This window comes from Malus domestica, chromosome 04, assembly GCF_042453785.1.
Source record: "Malus domestica chromosome 04, GDT2T_hap1".
Classification (NCBI taxonomy): domain Eukaryota; kingdom Viridiplantae; phylum Streptophyta; class Magnoliopsida; order Rosales; family Rosaceae; genus Malus; species Malus domestica.
Genome location: NC_091664.1, coordinates 15,842,823 through 15,848,027, shown reverse-complemented (window position 1 = coordinate 15,848,027; position 5,205 = coordinate 15,842,823). Strand labels below are relative to the sequence as shown.

The following is a 5,205-nucleotide window of genomic DNA, read 5'->3' as shown; positions in this document are numbered from 1 at the left end:
TCCGACCTGCCGGATTCGAACCAGCGACCAAAGGATTTATGATGGTTTGCCAACTACAGTCTTCCGCTATGCCAATTAAGCTAAGGTCGGTTGGTTGAGTTTATATTAAAATTCAAAAAAGAACGAGCTGACCTAGAGTCGAACTTAAGACCTGAAAACAGCATGAGGCACTGACCAACATGCCCAGATGTCAAGTTATGATTGAAGAATGTAAAAAAAAAATCTTACACTGGAAATTTTGTTAATATTTCTTTTTTTTTGCAAATGATTGAAGGATGTTTAGGAGAGATGGGGGACTAAGCCTTATAATAGGCTAGTAATAATGTGGTTCAAATTCTTCTTTAACGAGAATCGAATCTAAGACCTCTCACTTACAAGTGAAGAGGAATACCATTAGACCGTAGTACTAAGTGACCACGCTGGAAATTTGAAGGTAAAACAAAAGGTACACTTGAGTGGTTTTTCTGAAATTACAAAACATGGCTTTAATAGGTGGGAGCGACATATAGGTTAAATAAGTAACAGATGTAAACTTAATACCAACCGACCTTAGCTCAGTTGGCAGAGTCGAGGACTATAGTTGGCAAACCATCAGAAATTCTTAGGTCGCTAATTCGAATCCGGCAGGTCGAACTACCGTTTTCTCCCTTTTCTTTGGTCTTTCAACTTTTTCCATCGTTACAAGTTCTTCCCCATTGGATTTGGATCCCATCCGGATCCAAATTGTGGGGATTCTAGGGATCCTCATATCTTTACCATTCATTGTGTATCATGCGGTAAAAAATTATTTAACTTTTTTTTATTTAAAATTAAACACAAATAGTACCTGACAAATATTGGCCACATGATGTACGATGAACGGCTAGGATGCCTACAAAGTGGATCCAGAGAAGATCTTCTTCCCTCTCCATTTTATTTTTAGAAGTGAGTTCCTCTGCATTTTGGACTTTAAGATTTTTTAGTTATTTTTATATGTTCAAGAATGATAACAGTGTACTTAGAGAATTCGAGTTGGGGATGCCTAACTTTTTAATTTAATTTGTCTAAGAGTTCGTTTAATAACTATTCCAGTTTAGTTTTCAATTTAGGATTATCATACCCATTATTAGAAACCACATGAGGATGGCAATTTATTTTTAGACCAGGGATGATCAATTTGGATACTTGAATGTGGAATAAATGAGATAATATCATCATTTCTATTTTCAGTTCAACCAATATGTCATCAATGTTCAATCAATACAACACTGGTCCCTGAAAAATTATCGTCGATCCGATTATTTTCCATTTGATAATGATGACATAATGATCAAATGACTATGGACAATAAATGGGTCATACACTAATGACATATCAATCAAATATTAACGATTAGTAGCGGATCGAGGAAATAATATGAGGGGGTCAGTAAGAATAGCGCGTGCAGCGCATAATTTTTTTTACCATAAATAGCATGTATATCGCCATTTCATCGAGTCTTAGTAAGCCTAAAGTCACATCCCGGCCCAAGCCCCCACCACATCCCTGGCTTGACTCTGCCGTAGCAGGATATTGTCTACTTTGGGCCCTGACCACACCCTCACGGTTTTGTTTCTGGGAACTCACACGAGAACTTCCCATTAGGTCACCCATCTTGGGAATTCTCTCGCACGAACTCGCTTAACTTCCCAGTGAGTTCCTAAAATGTCTCATGCTAGGTAGAGATAGGAATATACATATAAGACTTACATGATCTACTTCCCTGGGCGATGTGGGATGTTATAATCCACCCCTCTTAGGGGCCCGACGTTCTCGTCGGCACACATCTGGATTAGCTTTGATACGAAATTATCACATCCTGGCCCGAGCCTCTACCACATCCCGGGCTCAACTCCACCATAGCACGATATTGTCCGCTTTGGGCCCTGACAACACCCTCACAGTTTTGTTTTTGGGAACTCATACAGAACTTCCCAATGGGTCACCCATCTTGGGAATGCTCTCGCGCGAACTCGCTTAACTTCGAAGTTCCGATGGAACCCGAAGCCAGTGAGTTCCCAAAAGGCCTCGTGCTAGGTAGAGATGAGAATATACATATAAGGCTTACAGGATCCACTCCCCTAGGCGATATGGGATGTTACACCTAAAGTCATTTGGAAAGACATATTGCACACCTATTAATGTATGCAAGGGGCAGCACCCAAGGTATCCATGGATATTCACCGAGTCTTGGTAGGCCTGAAGTCAGTTGGAGGGCATGTATGAAGCCAACTCTAATCTTCAAAGGGGCAGCACCCAAGGTATCCATGGACATTCACCGAAGTTCAGAAGGTCAACACCCAAGGTATCCATCGAATTTCACCAAAGTTTGGGGGGTCAGCTGACCCCCTGCCCCTCAATGCATTTGCCACTACTAACGATGTATCGTCATCATAATTAAAACTAGCATATGGGCACACACAAAGTGTGTGAAAAGTTTTTATTTTTGTTTTTGAAATAGAGTGAGAGAGGAAGAGAGTGATAGAGAATGTGGGAGTGGGAAGTTTTTAATTTTTATTTTTTTAAATTAGAGATATGTTAAGATTACATGCAGATGAGGCTTTGAAAAAAAAAAGCAAAATTTGGTTGTGTGAAATTACATTACTGCCCATATTTCTTATTCATGTTCTATTTTAGTTAGAAGGTTAAACTGTTAATTTCATAGGGTTTTGGTTGACAATAAGTGTTTTATTAATTAGTAGAGATTATATTTCAAGAGTTTTACGTGCTTCAAATATCTTTTATTCCATTCCAAAATGATCTAGACATGTCTTGAAACAATGAATATTTTGAGTTGTGCACAAGCGCATGTGCCCAACAACCCATTGAGGCCTTTTGTCGAACACTTTGAAAGCAGTGTTCAAGGGCTACATAAAAATTCAAAGTATAGCTCTTCAATTAAAGTTTCACTCTATAATTCAGATATGTTATGGGAAAATGATTTCAGTGAACGGAGGAAATGGGTGATTATAGAATGATAAAGGAAGAAAATACAATTACAATCCAATTTCAAAAAAGGGAGAGCCGTTAGGTTGTTAAAAGCATTTCCATCATTTCACCTTGAAAAATGATCAAAACAACAAAATTTTGTACAATATAAATCATTTCAGCAATCAAATGTCGAAAAAATCAATTCAACCAAACGTAAATCATTTCATACAGTGGATTTCTAATCCCTTCTATGTGACATCCTACCCAAATATAGCATAAATATTAGATCATGCAACAAAATACCACATAACATAAAAGATTTACCAAACAAATAAGAACCTTTGACTTTAGGCACAAATTGAGCAACTAATGTTAGCATAATCGTATCAAAATATAACACAATCCTGAAAACGATAAGCTAGGAATGTTATTATTCCTAAGATAATGTCCGAGTGCCAAATCAAACGAATTAACCTGACTAAGCATGAACCCTGTCATCACTGGCTTGCTGGGAAGGTGTCAGCGGTGGTAAAGGCCGCATTGGTGGTGGTAAAATTGGGTAGGAAGGTAGGGTGAACCCAGGGATACGAGCCTGTAGCTGCTGTGTAACATGTTGCGAACATTGTATTTGGGATGTGATGAATGCATGTTGAACAGCTCTCTCTGCCGCCAACTCCTTCTTCAATTCTTCAATGAGGGATCCTCTGTCAACCAACTTCCCCAGTAAAAGCCAAATGGTGAACGCTGATGCCTGAGAAGACCCCTCGGATGCTCATTCGCATTCGCCAGTCCTTCCTGGAAGATTGTCAACGTGGTTGGAAAGCGAGAAACCAGCTTGAAACAACAGAACAACATTCGTAAAAATGTCCACAATAAAAGCCAACATAGAATGAGCTTAGTTAACAAGACAAAGGAGCATAATATTTGTCACAAGAGTAGCAATATCAAACTACCGACAAGTCTAGACACTATAAAAGACACGAAGCTCTATGCTAACTATCCCGGGAGAAAAATCAACTCGAGCAGGAGGAACATCCTTTGGAATGCAAGGCTTCAAAGCTGGTATACGGTGCTCGAATGTCACTTCCATACCATGAACTTGCTGGATGAGTCAAACAAACGGCTCCTGCATATACATACGTAAATCATCGAGACTGCATCAGAGACTGAGAAGAAGGACATGGACAGTCGATATGAGTGTGACTAACTAGACGGAGACCTCAGGAACTAAATGAGTACTCTAGCAGAAGACGATCTAGAATTGGGTCAATCACGTTTATTTCATGTCATTTGTTTTTCCACATATATGTCACCTATGTACAACTATATCATTGCTCATTCTGATGTAGGAAGGGACCCAAGGGTTAGGGTCCGCCATGACCCATGAGGGAGCGTAGATGGTGCTCCCGACTGAGATTGAGAAACATCAAATGGGAACAAGCTTTTACACTAGGGGCTTCACAGTGAAATGGTAATTTCAAAGGGGTAAAAATGGGCCTTTATTTTGAATTTTTTTCCCTAAAAAAATGGGAAAATTAACATTTCATAGAAATTTGCTTTGTGAATTGGATCCTCTTATGAGTAGGAGATCAGGATCCTCCTGACCCACTAATACGGGCAGTTGAATTTTGATCCAACGGTTACAAATAGGGGCACCTTTAAAAGTTATAATAATTGTAGCCGTTTGATCAAAATCCAACAACTTGTGTTAGTGGGTTAGGAGGATCCTGATCTCCTGCTCGTGAGAGGATCCAATTCACAAAGCAAATTTCTATGAAATGTTAATTTTCCCATTTCGTTGCATTTCGTTGCAAAGGCCGAACCAAACAGCCGGTTCTTGTAAGACAGGTTCCGTATTTTCCATTTCCGGCATATTGCCCCGCCCATTCCAAAAACATTATTTTATTTGGGCTTTAAAGTGTTGGGCTCTTATTTATGGGCTTTGGGTTCCAATGATGGGCCAATTAAATGACATTGGCACCAAGTGGTTGGGGGTATTTTATTGTAACGACTTGGAAATGTAGAACAAAGTTGACATTCTACAAATGAACAGCAGAAGAGAAGGAGATAACGACATAAACTTGAGAATCGTATGAAAGTTCCCGGAAAGACGCATGAAAAATCACGACCTTTCTGCATTGGGATTAAACAAACGAAAATAAAATATATGCTCTGCCACATTTTAACTAAATTTTTTTTTTCTTTAAGAACGTGGTCTCGCCACAACATTGTATCATTTCAAAAATCGGAAAGACT

General features: G+C 39.1%; 1 non-coding gene across 1 annotated transcript; it reads right to left on the bottom strand.

Moving 5' to 3' along the window:
* On the bottom strand, nucleotides 1-90 carry TRNAY-GUA (transfer RNA tyrosine (anticodon GUA)). Its single transcript is given in 2 exon segments — nucleotides 1-36; nucleotides 54-90. It is a non-coding gene; the product is annotated as a tRNA-Tyr (tRNA).
* Nucleotides 91-5,205: the final 5,115 nt, after the last annotated feature.